A 7582-nucleotide genomic window follows, 5' to 3' on the forward strand; every position below is an offset into this window, starting at 1 on the left:
TTCCTTCCTTCCTTCCTTCCTTCCTTCCTTCCTTCCTTCCTTCCTTCCTTCCTTCCTTCCTTCCTTCCTTCCTTCTTTCCTTCCCTGTTTCTTTTTTTCCCTGCTTACCTCTTTCCCCTTATGGGAGAACTTTGGGGAAGGGGTGAAATATTACCTACCTGGTCTTCAGGTAATGGGGGCCAAGGTAGTCAAGTGTTACATGTGTATGTTACATGATTATAGGATACTGAACTAGATGATCTCTAAAGTCCCCAGCAGCTTTGAGATCATATGAATCTCCTCCTCCTTTCTTCTTCTTCCTCTTCTCCTCCTCCTTCTCCTCTTCCTCCTCTGCCCCCTCCAATTATTATTATTAATTTACTAACATTAAGATTTGCAAAGTATCTTACATATATTATTTCATTTCATCTACTTAACTGCTAATTTGTATTCCCATTTTACAGAGGAGGAGACCAAAAAGGAAGAAAGGTTGAATGACCTACCCATGACCGCACAGTTTGTTAAGTGTCTGAGGAAGAATTCAAACTCAGGTCTTCCTGATTCCAAGATCTTTATTCATTATGTCACCTTTACATGTAGTTTTGCTCTCTAGATGAAATGCCATATTCAAAAAGTATAGTATTTTAAATCATTTTAATAATTCAATGGTTTATGTTAACCAATCAACAACCATTTATTAAGTACTTACTATGTTCCAGACTACCCAGTAAATGATTATGTTATGCTATATTCATTTTTTTTTTTTTACAAAATAAATAGGAAAATATACCATTAAGTGAAATACTTCAATAAAATTCGGGGGGGGGGAGGGATGTAGTTCATGCAGCCAGGCAAAATATTGAGGTATTTGAACTTCTTTCTAACTCTCATTTTTAAAGCCATGTTTCATATACAGCATCACATTAAAACTGCTTAGAAAGAAAAATCATGATTTAAAGGGTTCCACTAAAAATCTTTCTGCTCTAGGCTGTGCTGTAACAATGCCATTTTACTAGGACTAGTCATGACATACTTGGTCATGTGGTGTCAACAAATCTCTGTGGTGGGTTTCATCTTGGAAAATCAAATGGAACAAAGTAGGAGACGTCCTATGTAGTATCATTTGATGAAAGCCGAGCAGAACCCCCTCCAGCTCACTTAAATCCATCACTCAATATTTGTCATATGCCTGAATTTCCCACTATAGATTTATTCCTTTTAAATCTCATCAATTTAAATAAAACAACACAATACATTAGGCAACCCTATTAAAATATAGGAAGAAGTTCTTATCAGCTAATAACTTATCAGGGATCACTTTAGGGACTAAGAATAAGGAAGATATATGAGTTTTGTTGTTCAGTTGTTTTTAGTTACCGTGTTTCCCTGATAATAAGACCTATCCCGAAAATAAGCCCTCCCCTTACTGTGTAAGATTCCTCTAAAATAAGCCCTCCCCCGAAAATAAGCCCTATTGAGATTGCTACTGTAGTGAAGGTGATCCCCTGCGCTACACACTACATTACGGTACCCTCTGTATGCACTGTCCCCCCCTCCCCCCCCGGTGAAATGCACGCTGTGCTCTGAGCTGCATCCAATCAGAGCTGCAGCAGTGAGAGCGTCATCCTGTTCTTCCCCAGTGATTTGCTTATTGAATAAAGGTACATTTTTTTGTTCACATTTACCTGTTTATTAAAATTGCTGTCAATGTTCATTAAAATAAGCCCTCCCCTGAAAATAAGCCCTCTGGTGTTTTTCTGTCCAAAAAATTAATAAGACAGTGTCTTATTTTCGGGGAAACACGGTATGTCTGACTCTTTTTTGTGACCCCATTTGGGTTCTTCTTAGTAAGGATAGTAGAGTTATTTCTCATTTCCTTCTCCTACTCATTTTACAGATAAAGAAACTGAGGCAAACAGTGTTAAGTGACTTGTACAGGGTCACGAAGCTAGTTAATGTCTCAGATCAATTTGAATGCAGGAAGATGAGTCTTTCTGACTCCAGGTCAGGTATTCTATCTACTGTGCCACCTAGCTGCCCCATGTATGAATGGACATATACATAAAAAATGGAAGCAGAAAGGCAACAAGGAGAAATTTCAACTGATCCACAACTTTGTGTAGAGCCACAGCCAAGTATGCTCATGCACCACCTTTAAGGTGGAGAAAACCAGCACCTTACGAAATAAGTACAAAATTGACATAAAGAGAGTGAATAGGCCAGAGTGAAAATATAAGCTCTGAAAATTTTTTATGACACAAATGAAAATTTTCCCTTCAAAATACCTCCCCCGCTACAGATCTTTTTATTGTGGTAAAATTATGTTTATTTATTTCAAAAAGTTTAAGATTACTGCCTTCTGTGAAGGAGTGTCTACCCTTATATCAATAAAAACTTTATGATATTCTACACAATAACCAACTTCCCTGTCATATATATATATATATATATATATAAATGTGTGTATATATGTATATGTTTTCTTTACCACTAGAAATATTAGCTTACACAACCTTTTTTTTTTCCAGACAAGTGTCAGTAAAAGAAAGATCAGAAACTTTGCAGTAATAGTAGGGTCCTAAAAAACTTCATAGTTTATTGCACTTTTTAAATACTTTTGGGGGGTTTGTTTTTTGAAGACTGCTTCGTCATTTGCCCAAGAAATAATAATGTCATTGATATAGTCTTATGATCCACAACTGCATCGTCAAGTTGGTTTGTAATATATAATAGTTTACAATTTAGGCTATGGTTTAAGAAAATAAACAGTGTGTAGAGTGGTTAGCATGGCCACATAAAATATGTGGCATATAGGTTGTCCCCACATATCATATATAATATGTACTACTTTTCCACCACAAAAAGCACATGTCTTCCAGCAACTAGTTTGGGGATCCTGATTCTTACCAACCATCTGAGGTTGCTTCTGAAGACCTCATGAAAATTCCTTCCCCACCTCGAACACTCCAGTTACCCACTAGATGAACTGTTCTGCCAGGACTTGCAGGAAATTTAAGTGTGTATTTTGTTTTCTACTTCTTCTCTATGACTTATAGAATGGGCACTCATTAAAAAAAATGAAGGAAACCATAGAAAAGAGGAGAAAGGAAAAAAAAACAGAAAAAAATAAATTCAGGAAATATATTTAATTTTATTTATTAAAGAGCAAACTGGATGAGGGTTGCAAGTGTGTGTGTGTGTGTGTGTGTGTGTGTGTGTGTGTGTGTGTGTATGAGAGGTTATGGGATATACAGAGAGCAAAAACCTGTGAGTTTTTCTCAGTGTGGTTTCATTATCTGCCCTCTTTTACAGGAAATGTGTTAGCTGCACAAATAGTAATGCCTTCTAGATTTGTAAACATGTTGCTCTATAAATGTGGTAGACCCTGCATAAATATGCTTGTTTTTTGCCAGTTTTTTTTTTTTTATTTCACTGTGGTAGAGAACTTCCATTGTAGAAATTCCCTCCTTTGACAAAGACCTGCAAATCATCTCTAGGGTATAATAGGATTACCTAGGGCACTGAGATATTCAATGACTTGTCAATGGCCCCTTCTGTCTGAGTCAGAACTTGAACACAAGTCTTGTGTTCCAAAGAGGGCTCAACTTATACACCATGCTGCCTTTCATAAACATGGTAGTCGCATAAATATTCTGATTTATGTTAGCTTTCTAAAAATGTAATTTGTTTAAATAGTTAATCTGCATTAACTCAATAAATATTTCAGATCATGTTAACTAGGTAAGTGTGATAGTTATAAAATTGTTCGATCATGTAAGCTCTATAAATGTCATGTCATGACATGAATATATTAGATCATTTTCGTTGGATAACAATTTGGTGTATGTATGTGTTAGGTCAGGTCACAAAAATGAAGTCTCAAACATATCTTTAGGATGGTGGGGCCCAAGAGAAAATCCTTAATCTCCCATTACATTTGCAAGTATAAAGCCTCTAGTAAATAGTATGTATCATTGAAGAGCCCATTTTAAATATGCAAATGGGTCTCTAGTGTTGCCATGACCTAACACATTGAACTCTGACAATTTGACTGGAATGTCCTAGAAAATTGTCTACATTTTAAGGTGACATCAGATCTTACAAAGTACTATTTTATTTGAAACTGCTATGCTTTGGAAAGAGAGAGAGTGATTTAGATATTGCTCTATTTAAGTAACATTTTCTGCAATTTCTAGGATTTGGGATGAGATTCTTTCCTGGTTTATGTTCAGACAGCTGCCACTGAAATTTGCTGAGATTTTGCACATTCTCAGCCAGGAAAACTGTCTTCTTCTTCTTTTAGCCATCTGAGAAATTATATAGGCTCTGTGATCTAATTCGTAACTTTTTTTTTGAGTTCTGCTATTCTTTTCTACCCCTACAATGCCTTACTCTGACTCCTTATTGTGACATATAGGTGACCTAGAATATTGAAGGCATTTCTGGTAGACTGCAAAATTTGATGTATTCTACCATGCTAGGAAGGCTTTGAGTATAAATCCAGAAACTAAAATGTCTGCTTTCCCAAGACCAGACTAGCTAAGTATAGGAAAGCTCATCATCAGTTGAATGACCTCTTGGTAATGAATCCTCTGGCCCATAGCAACCCTGAAAGTAAAGAAAAATAGAAAGTTGCTGACAATATTGTATGCCCTTTTCTTCTTCTTCTGCCTTTATGGTGGTAGAATGGAAAGAAAGGGGTCAGAGGATACCATGAATCACCCTGTTTTTAGTTCATCTATTCATTTTAACTTGACTGCTGCTATTCTAAATGTGAGATCCTTGTCCAGTGGCCAGTGAGCATACAAGAGGGAAAGAATCAAATTAACTTGGTATTCTTGCTTTAAATGAAACCAAAAGACAGAATTTTCAATTGAATCAAAATATGGCTCACAGGATGAGACAAAGGAGTGGACAGAGTTGGTTTTATCATATTACCAAAGGTAACAAGAAACATTATTTCCTGAGATATATAGTCATTTTGTATTGTAATGCTTATTACATATATTTAAAAATAGCCTTTGATGAAAACTGCAGTGAATGTAGCAGCATCAGTTAAAGAAGAAGAAAGGGAAAAAAAATCTATAAAGAACACTTCACGTTAAAGATACATACATACATATATATGTTATATATAGACAGAGAGAGAGAGAGAGAGAGAGAGTGAGAGAGAGAGAGAGAGAGAGAGAGAGAGAGAGAGAGAGACTTCTAGGTTGTGTGGTCAACAATATATTTTTTTTTCTGATCATCACAAACTCTCAGATCTCTCTGAAAAAGAAATTATGTATGAAACATAAATTATTTCCACGGTCGAGGATATTTAGTACCTTTTTTCTTTTTAGTGAATGTATACCTACCTCAAAATTGTTTAGGAATCCTTGTCCAATTGTCTACCATGCTACTGACAATGAGGTTATATTAGCTGTCCCAAGAACCTGGCCTATGATAGGTTTTGCAATAAAGCCCAAAACCATATCCTAGTTCCTGCTTTCCCTCTTTCCAGTGCCATATAGAACCAGGATCTAAACTGTAGACATTTGCTGGATTCTTTGAAGTCAGGACATTTGCTTCTTGAATTTTCCAATACAATAGAAATGCAGGAAGGGGTAAATGAATAAAGCAGCCAAAGATAGTAAAAGCAATAGAGTAACAGTAGGGAGACTAGTAAGAGCCTTCCTTCTAAATGTACACAGAGACAGCCTGAAGGTAGAAAACAAATGATGGTAACAATGTAGAGTCAAAACTGGGACATTATGGGCAGAACCTGGATACCCTTCCTACAGGTGAATCATTCTTTTTTGCGGGACTGCATTACAAAATGGGAGGGTGCATGAAAGGGGAGGTGTGGAGAAGAGGATTTGAATCATGCTATTTGACAAATAAAAAATCAACATTCAAAAAATAAAAAGGGATAATCAAGGAAAGTATATTATGCTGAAAGTATCCAGAGATGACAAACCAATTTCAATAAGAAATGTATATGTTACAAATGCCTTAACATTCAAATTCATAAAGAAATATTAATTAAGTTACAAGAAGATGTAGAAAGTGACAAGAGACTTCAATATTCCTCCCTCAGTTTTAGATAAATATCAAAGAAAGATAAACAAAAGGGAAATATGGAACAACACAAAATTATGGAGAAATTAGAACTAGAAGTCTTGTCTTCTAAATGGGACTACAAAAGAATATAGCTAGCTAGATATAGATAGATAGCTATAGATAGATATGAATATAGGTATAGATATTAGATATCAATATATCTTTCTATATTTCTTTACCCAATATCTATATCAATATCTCTCTGGTTCTATTTCTCAACACAAAATGGAACTTTTACAAAAATTGACTAACATTATGGCACAGAGACATGGCAAACAAATTTAGAGGTAGGAATAGTAAATACATCTTTTATAGACTGTAACACAATAAAGATAACCATTGGTTCAGGGACCACAAACAAAAAATATAAACACAAATAGAGACATAGCAATGACATCCTAAATAACAAGTGGGTCAAAGAACAAATTACAGGAAAAATAATAATTATGTGAAAGAAGATAATGACGAAACAACAGACCAAAATTTCTGGGATATACCTCAAACAATCCTCAGTTCATCTCTTCAAATATCCATTAAAAATAGAAAAGGAGGGGCAGCAAGGTAGCACAGTGAGTAAGAGCACCGGCTCCAGTGTCAGGATGACCTGGAGATCGAATCCCGGGCTCAGACACTTAGCACCCACCCAGAAACACCTGGCCGTGTAACCTTGAGCAAGTTACTTAACCCCAATTGCTTTAAAAAAAAATAGAAAAGGAGAGATTAAGTGAACTGACACACGTTTTTAAAAAATAAAGCCAATAAATAAACAAATTCCTGATAAGTAAAAAAGGCATTCAAAATTAGAGGGGAAACAGGTAAACTGGAAACAAAAAAGCAGAGTAATTGTAAATGAAAGTAAAACCTAGTTTCTTTGGGAAAAAATATAAAATTGATAAGCATTTAGCTAATTGGATTTTTAAAAAGGGCATAAAAATTAAATCAACAAAATATCAAATGAACAAAGTAAAATAACAACAAAATCAGAAGACATACAAAGAATACTCAGAACATATGTTACACAGTTATATGCTAATAAAACTGGGAACACAAAGGAAATAGAGGAATATTTTCTATAATATAAAATGCTCAAACGATCAGGAGATCAGAGAGATATCTTAAAAAACCTAGTCTCAGAAAAGGAAATAAATCTAGTTATAAAGGGACTACCAAAGAAAAACTTCTGATGTTGGTGGATTCACAGGCAAATTGTCAACATTTTAAAGAAGAATTAATAACCATAATTCACAAATTATTCTCAAAGATTGAGAAAAAAATCACACTACCAGAATCCTTTTTGGAAAAATATTGTCCTTTTACCTAAATTGAGAAAAGATATAGCAGAGAAGGAAAACTATAGGCCAATATAATTAATGGATAGTACCACAATTTATTTTTTTTTGCCTTTTGGAGGGCAATTGGTGTTAAGTAACTTGACCAAGGTTACATGGTTAGTTTGTGTGTGTGTGTGTGTGTGTGTGTGTGTGTGTGTGTGTGTGTGTGT

This window comes from Petaurus breviceps, unplaced genomic scaffold (genome assembly GCF_028583685.1).
Source record: "Petaurus breviceps papuanus isolate PSGF00001 unplaced genomic scaffold, PetGlider_PUasm1.0 90804, whole genome shotgun sequence".
NCBI classification, from domain to species: Eukaryota; Metazoa; Chordata; class Mammalia; order Diprotodontia; family Petauridae; genus Petaurus; species Petaurus breviceps.